The sequence below is a fragment of the Pleurodeles waltl genome, chromosome 9 (genome assembly GCF_031143425.1).
Source record: "Pleurodeles waltl isolate 20211129_DDA chromosome 9, aPleWal1.hap1.20221129, whole genome shotgun sequence".
In the NCBI taxonomy this organism is placed as follows: domain Eukaryota; kingdom Metazoa; phylum Chordata; class Amphibia; order Caudata; family Salamandridae; genus Pleurodeles; species Pleurodeles waltl.
Window position 1 is genome coordinate 66,327,476 of NC_090448.1, and position 16,466 is coordinate 66,343,941.

Here is a 16,466-nt window from a genome sequence, read left to right on the forward strand (position 1 = left end):
GTGATTGGAAGCAGTTTGCGAACTCAATTGGTTAATGAATGGCCGAGATCAGGGAACGATTCGTCATTTAAGACAATGATGGCTCAATAACCTATTAGCTTCAGTCTTCTCTCGCGCGACTCTCGCTTCATACATTCTTCATGGGGGTGAGCAGACAATTTCACTCGTAATTGGTTTCATTGAGGCCTAAAGTAAACCATCATCTGTGCTCCGCTGCGCGAGCCACCAGACTGTCTGATGAGCTCGACGGGCTTTACATTTATGTTATAGATAAAGATAAGACAAAGGGAGTCTCCCTGGTCCACTTCTGGCCTCAGACTACCAAGAAACGGATTTAATTTTATGTCAAATATCCAGAAAAAAATACAATCATGCCTAAAATCTTTTTCAAATTGACATCAATGGTGGGAAAACAATGCTTTCTGGAATGAATAAGTTATAATGTCAATAAGGCCCTAACTTTTCTATCTCATGGCATCAGTGCATTTGGATGTTTTGAGGTGAGAAGAAAGAAGAGCAAAGATGCAGAAAAAAGAAAAGAAAATATTTAAGGTACATTTTCATTCGGCTGCCTTCCAAAACTCTAACAGCAAATTCTTGTCCAGTTGAGTTCGCTTAATTCAAAGGCGTGTTTAGGAAAAAAAATGTGTTGCTTTTGGTAAAAAAATTTATTACATCATACAGTAAATGTAAAACATATCACTAATCAGGATTCAAAATAAAATATGTGTTTTGAAGAATCTCAGTAGGACGGTGAATGCCTCTCGTAGCCCTGAAGAGCTGCATCTTCTCATTGTCTTACTGCACTATGCAAACACAAAATCAGAATATAGATGCTGTTGACGCGTGTGTTTTAACAAGAAATATTAATACGAAGCTTACATATATTGTGTGATGAAGCTGCTTAGAAAATGTGTTTAACGTAGAAAAATAATGCACGCATTTGAAATGTGTCCACGGAGAGTGGTTACCAATATATACGAAGACTAATTAAATTGCTTATTAATGTTGAAATGTTATGCAATATGTTTTAATTTTCTAGTAGTATATCATAATTAAGGTTTCATGTTAAGAGTTTGATTTATATTAATAAAGGCCTAACTTAGCAAGGGCTTTGGCCTAGCTGCCTAGCCTCATATTTGAATTGTATTCCTAACTGGTTTATTGCTGTTTTTTCCTTAAGGACACAAAGCTGTACTTTTCCAGAACCTATGTGTTTGTAACCATAGTAGAATTCTTTTCTCATGTGAACCGGCTTGCTAGAAGGCGATGTTCTTGCTAAATGCAACAGTGTAATTCGTAACAGGTGCAAGGTTAACCGTACTAAGAGAAGACAATGAAGACACTGACTGGAGTACAAACTGCAACATTTGTTACCTGACATTCCAACCGTTGAAGACGTCAATAAAATGGACCAATCCGTGACATGGGAACTGTGAACTGTCGAAGGTTCTAGTAAGATGTTTGCGAATTATTGGACAGACATATCATTGCACCAAAACTTATCCAATAGGAAATTAGGGAATAGTTTGACAGTTTTAATCTAACTGCTGTGCACAAGGAGAGAGGCAGCCATTCTTGTTTGTTCTTCTAGCCCATTCCCTTTTTGTCATTCTCCAGAAGCTTTTCCTCAGCCACTTTTCCATTATTCTTCCAGCGTTTGTCCTGATACTTTGACCCATCCTCTACCCCATTCTTGCCCGATGCTAACTTCTCCTCTATTTGAGGAAAGTGATCATTCCCTAGTTATGTTATCTTATGCGTCTTGAAAGAGACTTTGCTTTGCCTTAATTCTAAAGACTTTGCCCCGTCCTATCTCTGCCTGGTTGATCGACTGATGTCCTGAGGACGAAGACTGACGCTGCTTGCTGATCTGTTGGATTGGTAACTATCCAATGCAAATTGTGATTGTCTGTTTGCCTTTCCTTTCTGGGTACCAACTGCTAATTTTGATAGAGGCCTTAGTTCAGATGTTTTCTAAATTTGTGTTGCTAAATTGCTTTGCATGAAGCCCAACATGCTAATTCGTGGTTAGTTGAGGTGTTTACTGAGATCATATGCAAATAGACAAATGACTGAGTTCTTGCTTTGTTGATTCATGTACTAATGAGACTTTGCTAAGCTGATTCATATTAATGATATGCATCATAATCTGAACGTATATAATCCATGTATTGATTGTAATGTGTTTTATTGCTAATGAGATTTACCTACATGATATTAGATTGTTAACAATAGGGAAATAAATGTTCTAACTCCTAATTAAATTGGTGTGGTTCTTCATGACTGAAAGGTCATGGTGTGTTCGATTATTGACTTCCATTGATTGTTTTATTGATTATTGATTGGTTATTACTAAATGTTCATTGACTTATTGATTGATGCTGGTAAAAGGGTATATATATGCTGAGACGTCTCCAAACGCGGTCCAAAGGTTAATCGACCTGATTGCGTACCCTTGTCAGTTTACTTATTAAGGCTCCGATGCGCTAACAATGCTCTACATGTAACAGTCGTGGCGTGAAAGACGTGGTGATGTCACAGTGATAAGCTCACCAAATGAGCCAGGAGATAGGGTTCCTGGGGCTTAATAAAACTCTGGGGGGGGGGGAGGGACTGCAAGCAACCCCTCCACTTAGATTTTGGCCCCAGGGATGGGGACCCAGGGTCCAAAGATGATTTGAAGAGGGGGAAAAGTGCGAGGCTCCTTCCCATTTTTATTGTATTTGGCCCCAGGGGAAGTATCCCTGAGGCCTATTAAAGCTTGGGTTGCACATCCTACTCCCCTGTTCAACTGTATGTGACCCCAGGGACTAGGGTACCCTGGGGCTTTTTAAACCTTGGAAAGGGGGCCACACAACCCCTCATCCCTTTTTATCAGGACTGGCCTCAGGGAATGGGGTCCCCGGGCCTATTAATGGCCGGGGTTGAGCCTTCTCTCAATATATATGTTTTTTTCCCCAGGGGATGGGGTTCCTGGAGCTCAAAGGCCAACCTTACGTTGCGCACGCCAAAGGCTGTGCATGGCGTGGGTTTGGCAGCCTGCTGGGGGTTTGTCGCAGCAGCTCAAGTAACTATAACTTGTGCCCTAAGGTAACCATAACTCGTGCCCCTGTCATGCACAGTTTTGTCCTCAATAATTTTAATGCAAATGTTACATTGATATTATGAAAGGTGTTATCAAAGATGTCATGAGTGTTGTAATATGAGAGGTAATTAGCAGTGCATGGCAAGAGTGCAAGTTATAGTTACCTTAGGGCTTGACTTATAGTTACTTCAGCCCACCATAACTATAGCTGTTGAATTTCTCAGGCCCTGCGGCCAACCCCTTATAAGCAACAAACCCCTGCACAACGCACAACCTTTGGCTGTGCACAGCAGGGGTTGGCCGTAAGGACTGGCCTGTGGCCAGGCCCTGTGGCCTACCCCCCTATAAGCACCCAAACCTATGCCTGTGCCCCCCTCCTTTTTTTTTTACACATCAGCATGCCCCGGGACCTGGCCCGCCCGGGGGATTTGTTCTAAACAAGCGCAGGAGACTGTTCTTGTTTTTTTAAAAATGTTGTTGCCACAAATTCAGCACAAATGTGTGGCAAATTTTGTTTAAAAAATGCTTTTTTACCTTGGCAGGGTCCCATGGGGACCCCAGCGTCAAGGCTTGGGGGTCATGGTATTTATTCCCTGTTCCCTTTTCTTTATTTTTTATCTTTGTTTGGGGATTTGGCTGAGCCAAAATGGCTGCCAACTCTTCCTTGTTGAAGTGTTGGCAGCCAATCAGATTTCTGCACGAGAATGTTAGAATTCACAAATTATTTGCACACCTATATATATGTGTGTGTGTGTGTGTGTGTGTGTATATATATTAGTTTAGAGACACAGCACCCCAATGCACCGGAGTGCACATCTCTAAACTTTGGAGAATGGTCTTTATATTCACCGGTTTCTCGGCTGTAAGCGCACCTTTGCCACTGGGTCCGAGTGACGAGGAATAGGGGTTGGATTAACATAAAGGGCCTCATTCTCACCCTGGCGGTAATTACCGCCAGGGCGGAGGTTGGCGGTAGCACCGCCAACAGGCTGGCGGTGCTCCGCCGGGCATTCTGACCGCGGCGGTACAGCCGCGGCCAGAAGCGGAAAGCCGGCGGGGTACCGCCGACTTTCCGCTGCCCGTCTGAATCCTGCATGGCGGCGGAGCGCGCTCCGCCGCCATGGGGATTCAGACACCCCCTACCGCCATCCTGTTCATGGCGGCTCTCCCGCCATGAACAGGATGGCGGTAGGGGGTGCCGCGGGGCCCCTGGGGGCCCCTGCAGTGCCCATGCCAATGGCATGGGCACTGCAGGGGCCCCCGTAAGAGGGCCCCGCAAAGTATTTCAGTGTCTGCTTTGCAGACACTGAAATACGCGACGGGTGCAACTGCACCCATCGCACCTTCCCACTCCGCCGGCTCAATTCTGAGCCGGCATCCTAGTGGGAAGGTTGATTTGCCCTGGGCTGGCGGGCGGCCTTTTGGCGGCCGCCCGCCAGCCCAGGGCAAATGTCAGAATCACCGCCGCGGTCTTTCGACCGCGGTGCGGTGTTCTGACGGCGGTACCTTGGCGGACGGCCTCCGCCGTCCGCCAAGGTCAGAATGACCGCCAAAGTAATAAAGGTTACAGTGACGTTATAGTTAGGTTCTGAATTTACTCGTACAAACCCACAGAAATTCAGCAGTTATAGTTATAATTCTTTCAAGTAACTATAACTTGAGCCCTACGGTAATTATAAATTGTGCACTTGCCATGCAGTTTTCTTATCAATAACTTAATTGCAAATGTTGCAGTGATAATATCAAAGATGCCATAGAAGATGTCATCAATGATATAATATGTGGAGTACTTAGTTGTGCATGGCGAAGGCGCGAGTCATAATTAACTTAGGGCACGAGTTATAGTTACTTGAAAGAACTCTAACTATAACTGCTGAATTTCTATGGTTTTGTACGAGTAAATTCAGAACCTAACTATAATGTCCCAGTAACCTTAGTTGTTTTCAGTGAATTTCTATGTTTTTTTAAACGTAAAGCAATTTTAATTACTATATGTTATTCCAACCCCCCTGCGCAAGGCCTTTGGCGTGCGCAGCGGGGATTGGTCTCAAGGCCTGCAGCCAGGCCTTGGAGCCAAGCCGTTATAGCCATCCAACCCCTGAGCCACACACGGCCTTTGGCCGTGCGTAGTGTAGGTTGGACACAGGGCCTGTCTCTCACAGTGGATCTGTGAGTGCACGTGAGTGTCTGAGTGGGTCTGAAAGTGGGTGTGCGAGTCTATGAGTGGGTCTGAGTGGATGTATGAGTGTCTGAGTGGGTGTGCGAGTGGGAGCATGAGTCTCTGAGCGCATGTATGAGTGAATGAATTAGTGTATGAATGTGTCCGTGTTTTTTTCTTCAAATTTTTCACATTCGTGAATATTTTGCGAAAAGTTAGTGAAAATGTGTGAATCTTCACGAATATCGCACATGGTGACGCAAAATTATTTTAAACCCATAATTTGCCCCTAAAACACACCTATATCACACCACTAGGGTCAGGGTACCTTCACCCTGACTCCTTCTGCCACTTTCAATTAGGATTTTCACCCCTGGGGACTGTGTCCCGTGAAATAAAATGGTGGCTGCAACATGCAGTCACCTAATTACAGCGTTTCTTTTTGCACGCGCATTCATGACAATTCGTGAATTTCACAAAATATTCGTGAAATAATCACAAAGTCATCACAGCCAGAGATATACAAATTTCTCAAATACTACTCAATGGATTTACTACTACACCAAATAAGCAAAAGAACAACCTGCGTGCCAAATTTGGTGTAATTCCATCCAGTGGTTCGGGCTGTAGTTGTGTTCAAAGGTCCTATGGGAATTGACATTTGAAACGCAACTTTTTTGACTCCTTTTTCTTGGCCCCTGCTTGATGGATCACCCCGAAAGATTTAGTGAAGATTCGTGACACAGCGCCAAAGATATAGGCAAGTCAAAAAAAAATTTCGATGGAAACACGGTCCTAACTATAACTACCTAGTAGCGACCGCCACTAGGTAATATATCACTTACCTTATATGCACTTACCTTTCATTGTAAAAGCATGTGTGCTAAAAGCATTTTGTGGTAATCAATGTGTGGTAAAGACATGCATTGTCAATGCATGCGTTAAGTCATGCAACCTGTAGCAGATGGAGCTGCTTTAAAAGGTGATCCTCTTATGTATACAAGCCAAAAATATTTCATGAGATGGTTTGAAACACACTCTCAGCATGAAAATCTGAGAACTGAGCTGGCTGCTGAGTTGTGGATAAGCTCAAAGTTTATGGAGCCCAGTGTCTTTGACATATCTTAAGTATCTTTTACAAGGACTCAACTCATATCTTGGTCAGATCATTTTGCAGTCGCCTTTTCACTTGCCATTCCGGGTGCACGCCCTGCTAGAGCAGTACAGTGCGGTCCTCCTTAGCAGAACTTGGTTGGAACTTAGGCCCATATTTATGTTTTTTTTTAGCCACATTTGCGTCATTTTTTAGACCTAAAAGCGGCTCAAACTTACAAAATACAATTATATTTTGAACGTTTACAGCGCTTTTGCATCAGAAAATAATGCAAATGCAGAGCAAAAAAAGTATATATATGGGCCTTAATGTCTCTGCCTTTAATTCTATGCTAGAAGATAACTGCCCATTATTAAATAACTCAGTAAATTGCTAAGGCATCCAGAATTGACACCTGGATTAGGTCTGCACTGGACGCTCTTTTCCCTATCACGGCTAAACAGCAAACTAGAACCCTTCCACCAGCCCCTTGGTTCAATGATGATTTGAGAGAGAGCAAAATAACCTGCAAAGTTCTTGAAAGAACCTGTCACAAAGCATATTGTATTCAGGATAAAGTAAAATCAAAGTTGGCCTTAAAAGAATACCACAAAAAATGTCAAGCAGCTAGAGCTTCCTTTTTGTTGGATAAAAATAGTGTGTGTCAAAACTATCCTAAAAACTTGTTCAAGTGCTAAAGTCATTATTGGACCGAGGAACACAACCCTAGCTGTCCCTGTTTCCGAAACTCAGTGTGAGGAGCTAGCCACATTCTTCTCAAAGAAAGTGGCATATATCCAGGCCTTCTTTCTCCCCACACTGGAAACTTTTTCTCAGTTGGGACATTCCGCTGGGTCCTACTCTTTGAGATCACTACATTTATTGGACTGTCCAACTTTTGTATACCTTCTTACCACCATCAAGTCAGGTTCACATCCCGACTCTTGCCCCCACTCAATATTGAGTACATTTGAAACCAAATTAATAGAACTGCTTACCTAAATTTAAAACGTATCACTTTTGGAAGGCATTGATCCAAAGGCCAAAGGTTAGACCATGCTATGGTCAATCCTTTATTTAAAAAAAAGCCTAATCTTAGTCTAATTATTGGCCAATATCTCTTCTGCCCATTCTATATAAAGTACTGGAAAAGCACATAAATAAACAGCTTATGAAGTATATGGAACTTAATGGCCTGCTGCACCATTCTCAATCAGGATTTAGGGCAGGCCATGGTACAGAATCAGCCCTACTTTCTGTGACGGATTATCTTAAGCAACAGCTTCATAATGGAGGCACAGCAGCACTGATTCTCTTGGATCTCAGTGCTGCCTTTAATACAGTCAAGCACACAATCCTACTTCAAAGATTAGAGGCCATGGGAGTACCAGATATGGCTTTATCATGGTTTGCTTCTTTCCTGGAATGTCAGGTCTTTCAAATTCCCTTGTAGCAGTATCATTCAAAGCCACACCCACTACCTTCTGGGGTCCCACAAGGTTCCACTCTCAGTCCAACTCTGTTAAACCTGTATATAAGAAAGACCTTTGGCAGACATTGTGGAGAATTGTGGTCTTACTCTCCTCTCATATGCTGACAACACTCAAATTAATGTATCCTCGTCATCTCAAGAAACTCACAGTGGAAAGACCATGAATAGCTGCCTCATGCAAGTGTCGAGGTGGATGAATACCAATTTTCTCCAGCTAAACGGAGATAGGACTGAGGTATTATTGGTGGGCAACCTTTCTCACATGTGGGGCCCTCATCTGTGGCCTGTGACAATGTGTGCAGTTTCCACCCCTGTGTCCGTAGTCAAGAATCTGGGAGTATGGCTTGATGAAAGCTTATCCGTGAGTCATCAAGTTACTAAGGTTGCAGCCACATGCTTTGGCATTGTACAGTATCTTAAGAAAATTGTGAGATGTATCTCTTATCCTGCACAAGGAACCATAGTCCAAGCCTTACTTATTTCAAGGCTGGAGTATGGAAATATTCTTAATCTGGGAGTCAAGAACAGTTTGATCAGATGACTCCAGATTGTGCAAAATACGGCAGCAAGACAGCTATTACACCCCCCCCCCCCCAAATTTCATTCTACAGCTAGTTTGCTTTGAGAACTTCACTGACTACCAATTGAATGTTGAGTTCATTTCAAGGCACTTTTTTATGCTCATAAGTGTGTCTCCAACTCAGGTCCCAGTTATCTGAACTCTCTGGTGTCACCATACACACCCAACCAGGGATTGTGGTCCAGTAACTTGGACCTTGATACAATTCCTTGAATCAGGAAAGGTCGGCAAGGGGACTGCGCCTTCTTTCGCGTAATTCTAAAGATTTGGAACTCCTTTTACCTAGGAAGCTGAAACACAGGCAGTTCTAACCCAGGTGTATTGTGTCTATAGGTCCGTATGACAGCTCAGAGGTGGGAAACCCTTTTGGGTAGCCATGTGCTCTACAAATATAGCATAATAATAATAATAATAATAATAATAATAATAATTAATAATGGATGCACTGTTACTGATGTAGTTATATATATAGGTATAGATAGGTGTGCACACTGCTCTCTCCGAAATAAAGTGCTTTCAATGCTTAATTTGTACAGGTTGATGTTGATGAGTACTGGCACTCATATTTAGGGACAGAGGCATTTTTATCTCATCAAACTTTAAACTTAAACAAGAGTGTGAAGGCAGCAAAAATAGAATGAAAAGAACAAAATGAAAACACTAATAAAGGGAAAACCATTGATTAAAAAGTACCTGCAAAAGGGCGATAAAGAGGCAGCAATTGTAAGTAGTGTTGCCTCCTGGTTATTCTACCTATATTTTTAAGTTCCTGCCAGTAAAACAAACAAAAATAGAAAAACAGGAACATTTGTAATATATACCCTTTGAAATTTCGCACGTAAACCAGCAAACAAAGAAAATCACTTTAAAAGTGCTTAAGAGCTGTTTGAATAAGTTTTAAAAGATGATTAAAAAAGAAATAGTTGACACGATACAAAACAATACTGAGAATTTTACATAAATTCTTTTTCGCCTACCACCACATTGCCTTTCCAGTAGAGCAAAACATAAACACATGGCCTATATTTTTTCTGGAAAAGGTGGCAACCATAAGTGCTGGAGGGAGGAAAAGAGGCGCAGGATGGAATCAAGACGTTGCAGCCTTTTTAAATAAGCAAGTTCAGCAGCCTTGTATGCAGAACGGCTGCTGTCGGGTTTCTAAGAACATTTTTGTGTTCATGCACATATTTAGATTTTTGCAAACTAAGCATTGGTTAGGGTATAAAGAAGCTACAGAAGTGGATGGAGATCTATTACCCTCTGCCTCAACACACTTTCCTGTACTCACCACTGTGAAGATTCAGTGTTCTGCACCATGTTACAGTTCCAGAACAGGAGCTGGCATGAAATGAGAGGAACACAAAACAGGCGCACCATCCCAGCAAGCAGTACAGGCTTCTCTCAGACAATCTTGATTTTTTTTTTTTAAATGCTCTTGCTCCTGCCTAAGAGCTTCTACCAAACTGCAGCAAATTGTGTTCGACCTGACTTTTGAGAGTTGAAGGTTCCTTCAAGTTCTACAAGTGGTACAAAAGTTGGGCTTGGCTTTCCTGACATCTATAACGGGAAATGTTCCCCACTGACAGCTTCAAGTTTCTTCCTCTCATTACCACACTGCTTTCCAGATTAGAAGGATGACCAGAAGGAGTTGCAGCCTGCACTGTGGAACACGGAGGGCTTTGAAGCAGCTGCTCTGTATTTCACTTAAATGAACTGCCCTCAGGGCAGCACATTCACCATAATAGGGCACACTTTCCCTGTTTGTACCCAGCACACCTGTTTTAAGGAGTGCCGTCACTCAAACAGGGAAAGTGCACCCTTATGATGATATGAGCCCTGGTTGTGGAGGTCTTTTGAATTCATCCCCACTGCACTTTGTGGCATCTTGCACATTCACTATCACCACCTTTGCCTCAAATGCATCTGTTTATGATCATCCTTTGGCTACATAGGGAGCCAATACGCTATTTTGTTTGTCCACCTCATGATGTATTCCAATGTGTAGCTGTAATCTTGTAGATTGGCAGCCAATCTAGCTCTCACAATCATTTACAGCCCCATAGGAAGTGACACTTTCACTAGGGGTTTGTGATCCTTTCTCAGTATCACCCTTGTACCGCAAATGAATGTTCGAAAGAATTCTGTGCCACATGCAGCTGCATCTACATACCACCCTATGACTGAGTAGCTCTTCTCTGTCAAAGAACAATAAGCAATCTTCTCTTTCTTCCATGATATTGTGATGAACCACACCTATTTCTATTCCTAGGGTGCTGGCGTCAGCCATAACCGCTGTTGAGTTCTTCACATCAAAGAGTGTTAGTAAGATGGCATTAACTATAGACTCCTTAATGACTTTGACAATTTCTCATGGGCTCTTTTCCACTCAAATGATATTCCTTTCCCAATATGCTACAAGATACTCAGTCCTGTTTAATGCCGCTCACTGAATCTGCCTTTGGACTTAGTTCTTCATCTGAGATGTTACATCTATGACATTCCATTTCTTCAACTTCCTACAAAAATATACCTTTATCTCCGTGCAAGGTAATTCCTGCCCTCTGCAAGTGAACACTTGCTTTATTGCCATATTTTGCTCATCTGCAGCTTTTCTGTATGCTAAAATCTCATCTTGAAGAGATAGGACTCTATCTTGGTCCCTAAATATTTCAGACATAATTTGTTGAAACATGCACACTGCAGAAGCAAACCCAAGAGACAGCCAGGTGAATTGGAATAACCTATTTCATGGGTAAAGTTGTTGAGGGCCTGGAGTCTTGATATAATTTGATGGTGCAAAATTTCTAAATCTAATTTTGAGAAGTGACTGCAATTTTCAGTATTAGTACCACCCCAATATACTGGATGAGGCAACATAAGTCCACACAAAATCCCAATGTATCATCCACTTTTTTTTGCAATGGCCACTGCTGATAATTATTCACTGCTAGTGCTGGCTTGCATATGGCCTCCTGGAGCATCTACTTAGGCATACTTTTCACTTCGTCACTTCCTGTAACAAGCACTCATCTTTTTCTGCCACTTGTTTCAACACTTTTTTGTGGAGATAACACACCCAATCTCTCTTTTCCTCAAATGCATAGCTGGCATTCCACAGTTTTTAATGGAAGTGTGTGTCAGCTACTACCATCACCTGATCTAGTGTAATGGAACTAATATTTAGGCCATACTAATGATTTCAACCTAGTACGGGAAGTCCACTCCTGGAAACAAAGACTTTCCCCCTAATTGTCCTTTCCTGAAACACAGTGTTGACCCATATAAATACCGTCATTCAGTATTGTTTCAGTGATATCCTTTCGGATTTATATCTATGAGCCATAACTTGGAGTTAGGCCTCCTCTCTCAGCACGTGGTGTAGGGGACAATGGTATACATATGTTGTACATGGATCCTGAGTTTACCATTAAGGGAACATAAATTCTACTCTTGAGCTCTTCTTTTTACCTTGGTCTTGCACCAGATCCCCCATGTGCAGTACTCTATTCAAAGCTTCACCATGATTGTTCACTAGACCTGCCTTTGTTCCGCTGTCATCACTACATGTGCGGACAAAGTGGTCCATCCTACCACATTTTCTATATCCTTTCTTAATTGTGAAACAGTGTTTAGAGCCTGTAGTAGCTACTTACACACTCCTGGCACACAGTAGATCCACCTTTATTCAATATGTTGCTGCCTTTGCTGTTTCCCACTTTGTTACTTGACACTTCACTTTTGCTGAGCACATTAACTTCACTGGACGTCCTTTGTTTTTATTTTTTTCCCTTCCATGAGCTCTGGTTCTTCTAAACATGTATTGGACTCCTCATCCTTATTTGGTATGACAGTAAATTCTTTGAGTCATGGGCTATTTACTGCCGCAGTCTTTCCTTCATGTTTATGCTTTCACATTGTATATTCAAATGATCTTGAATCTACTCCTCTGTCATTTTGCCAAACTAACACTTAATAGCAAGTTCCTTCAATCTTGCCACAAACTTGTCAACTGTTTCATTTGATTTTTGCGGCTATGTGTACAATTTGTGACATGTTATAGCTATGTTTACTAAATTGGCAAACCTGGTTTCTACAATAGTCACACCTTGGCCTTCTTACATGCGCCTTTCTTGCCCTAAGTGCCAACAACAAGAGATTTAACAATTTAACAATGTGATGACTTTCTTTACTTAGAGATCTTAATAACAACTCTTCCTTCCTGCTTGATGGGATGTTCACTCTGTTTACTGCCTGCAAATATTTTTTTAAATGTCTATCTACTCTTCCAATTCTGTGGGAGGTAGACCTGAAGTGGATGGAAAACATGGTGCCAAAATGACAGCTTCCATTAAATCCATAGGAGTTGAGGAAAATATCGGACCTCCCCAGTTTATTTCTGTGATTATACTCAAACATATATGTTGGACTTGGCCCTTTCTGCGGGGTCCTTGCTAAACTTTTTTCCTTTACCCTCCTGTTTTCTGAACCCATTTCATTGGCTGTTAGGACTCTGTGCACTGTATCACTGCTAACCTGAGACAAAGTGCTTGTTCTCTCCGACTGAAACATGATAACATTGACTTACACCCAATTGGCACATTTAATATACTTGTAAGTCCCAGGTAAGTGCCACTACATGTACCCAGGGCCTGTAAATTAAATGCTATTAGTGAGCATGCAGTACTGATTGTGCCACCCACTTAAGTAGGCCTTTAAGCACGTCTCAGGCATCCCATTGCAGCATGTGTATGCAGTTTTAGACTACCATTTCAACCTTGTCATGTAGGCTCTCATTATTCTAATGAGACTACTGGATTTGAGCGGCAGAATCGCCTGCAGTGTGGGAGACTGAGTCTTAACACACTACAGGTGACACCTGTCGCCCTAATCCGGGTTTTGCTCTGGCTAACTAGCAGTGCCTCATCTCTACCTGAGAGCAGGGATGATTGGGCAGCCGAGCGCATGACACAACTGACTTCTCAAGGAAATCGTGGTTGCTCAGGTCTCATCCGTTTCTCTCAGTTACATTAGTCTCACATACTCAATGACAAACAGAGGCAGTATATGTTTCAATAAGGTTGTAGTGAAGCAACTGCATCTTAGATAACAAAGCATGTACTGCAATAACCAGAATGATAAAGTTTGACAGAATTAGAATTGTGACAAGGAGAGTAAAGCATGAGAATAAAGCTACATTGTTGTCACTAGAGTCAAATAGACTAATTCCTACCTAGGCTATAAAAGACCACAACCTGTTAAGCTCTAGATCTGCCTTTCAGGTTCCCCTGGGAAGACATCATCCCCCATACCTGAGCAAAGGCCTAAAGTCTGCATAAGCAGCTGTAGCGAAGCGTTCAGCAATCAGCATACAGTTGTGGTCATCTGGCTGGAATCTCCCTCTAACGTGTAAGTGACAGGGAAGTGTTTTTATAATAAAACAGTTGATGTTCTGAAGAAGTGTCCCTACGTAAGGATGTTTGTTTTTCTATGAATGCCAGAGACAAAACCTTTACCACGTTCACCGGCAACCTATCTTACTACAGCCTAGAAAGAACCACAGAGTGAACAAGAATGTCTTGTTTGAGAACGTAGTGCTGGCCTAAGCAAGAACAGGTAGATAGAAAGAAATAAAACAAGACCTCAAAAGGGGCTATTGTTAAAATAATAAATGAAGCTGAATAAAATATGTCTAGGTTAAAGTGCACAATGGCAGGCCTAGTGTGCTAAAATAACGTGCATGGAGCTACAACTAAAATGGCTACACAAAAACCTGGCAAAATAAACCTTTTGCAAGGTATAAACCTTCCTTTTTAATACAATTGTTACCCCTAAGGTAGGCCATAAGTAGTCCATAGGGCAGGGTACAGTGTATTTAAAAAGTTGGGCATGTGCTTTTGAATTTCATATGCCCTGGTAGTGAAAAACTTAAATTTGTTTTTTACTACTGCAAGGCCAGCCTCTCCCATTGGATAGCATTGAGTTACCTTATTACATTTAATAAGCAATAACTTTCAATTTGAAACATTGAGATTAGTCTCTAAAGAATTGTAATTTTAAACCCTCTTTAATGGTAAAGTTAGATTTTAAGTAACAATTCTGAAAATGGCACTTTAAAAAATCTAACGCAAAAAGAACAAGTGATGGACGAAATGCTGAACTATGTCATACATTCACCCCAGTACAGAGAGCTGTGCCTAAATCCATTGTTTTTTTGCTACCCATGCCATTCCAGTTTGGATCCATCCATATGCAAATCAGTCTTGACCCTACTCCCCATGGGAACAGTCCAGCCCGAATTGCCAAGCCAGGTCTTCCCTGGATTGGAAACAAGCATCCTAGGACCGGTTTCGGGGTATTAACCCTTCATCAGCCAGGCTACCTTGACTCCAGTGGAATTGGGGAGCACTGGGACTCATGTGTGGGCATACCCATCATACTTTTGGCAACTTAAAAAAAGTTGACATTTTTTTATCCCAACCTTTGGTGCCTACAGCCGGTATCATGGGTCTCATTACCTGGTGTATGTGTAGCTGGCAGTTGGCGTTTGTGTATTGCTCCCAGTCAGTGAGACAAATGAGAAATAGGTGTTTGCAGGATGGGCCATCTCTAACGTGATGGTGAGGGGGAGCTGTCACCTACCATACTTGCATATCAGAAAGGCTCTGCCTAAGCACACTCACAAAAAGTAAGACACTAGGCTTTTGAGCCTGCCTACAAGCTGGGGCCAAGGTATGGAGGCAGTAAATTCCAAACAACTCTGGGGTGGAAACTTTCATAACCTTCTCCTACTGCAAAGCTGGCACTAAGTAAAATATTGGACCCCAGACAAAACTCTTCAGGACACCTCTGGACCTGTGGAAGACTAGTAGTCTGCTTCCCTGTTACCCTGATACTCTGCTGCCCTGCTACCCGAGTGAAAAGTTGTCAGGCCTCCTGATCAGAGCCCCAGGAACAGAAAAGAATCCAGCCACCTCGAACCCAGCACCTGGACTCTGCCTGCTGTCTGTATTGTCCCTAAAGTGGTGCTACCCAGTCCTGGCCCATTGGATGTGGACCTAAAGGTGCTCTGCCAGCCCAGCTGTGGTCATGTGCGCAGAACTGAGGCAGCACAACACATCTTCTTGCACCCATATCAGAACCACTTCTGCACAACCCATGCCCAACCCAGGACTTTGCATCACAACCCATAGCTCCCTCAGAACTACTGCGGCACAATGGATCATCCATGCAGACCTTGAATCACAAGCCTCTCATCAATGGCATCTTTGACTATAACTCAGGATCTTGCATCACAGTCCCACCGCTTTCTCAGAACCTCTGCTACGTGATGCATTCTCAACATGTGTGATCCCACATTGCTCCACAACCTGAGTTTAAAGCACTTTGTTCAGTGGCCCTAACTTGGTCCCTGTGTCTGGCCTGCACTGCATCGTGGTCAGCCTGAACTTGGACCTGGTCCCAGTTGCCCGCAACCAGATTATCATAGTTAGTGCTTTGTGCCTTTAGGCACTATTTTCACTTATATCTTTAAGATTACATATCCCTGGTTCTACTCACTGAACGTTTGTCATGTTGGTCTCAAATAATTAATTAAAAGTTAATCTAATTTCCTGGTGTGGGATTTTGCTTATTTGGTGTTCTCACTTTATTACTGTTTGAAGTAGTGCGTAAATACTTTACACATTGCCTACAAATTAAATCTGACTGCTTTTGTAACTATCTACCAGAGGGTTAAGCACAGGTATATTTGGGGTTGGCCTGTGGCTTCACCCTGACAAGGATTGGGGTTGCTGCTTGAGTAGTCTTTCATCCATCCCCTCTACCAGTATTTCTCACAATGTATTACCAGCAAAGTGGAGTATATAGGAGTGTACACTAGGGAGCAATATTTTCTATGTATGATCAACATGAAGGTGCTTGGGAGTGGTAACTTTCTTAATACACACGCCCTCTAAAACTGACTAGAAATAGCGATGTTCCTTTAATACAGCTTAGAATTAGGCAGCATGCATGCCCCAGATGAGTTGCTTCACAGAATTCAAGCACAGTGGTGTG

The 16,466-nt window shown here is 42.4% G+C and overlaps 1 long non-coding RNA gene across 4 annotated transcripts in view; it reads right to left on the minus strand.

Moving 5' to 3' along the window:
* Nucleotides 1-16,466, minus strand: part of LOC138258577 (uncharacterized) — a 150,910-nt gene that overhangs the window by 8,769 nt on the left and 125,675 nt on the right. The window lies entirely within an intron of this gene.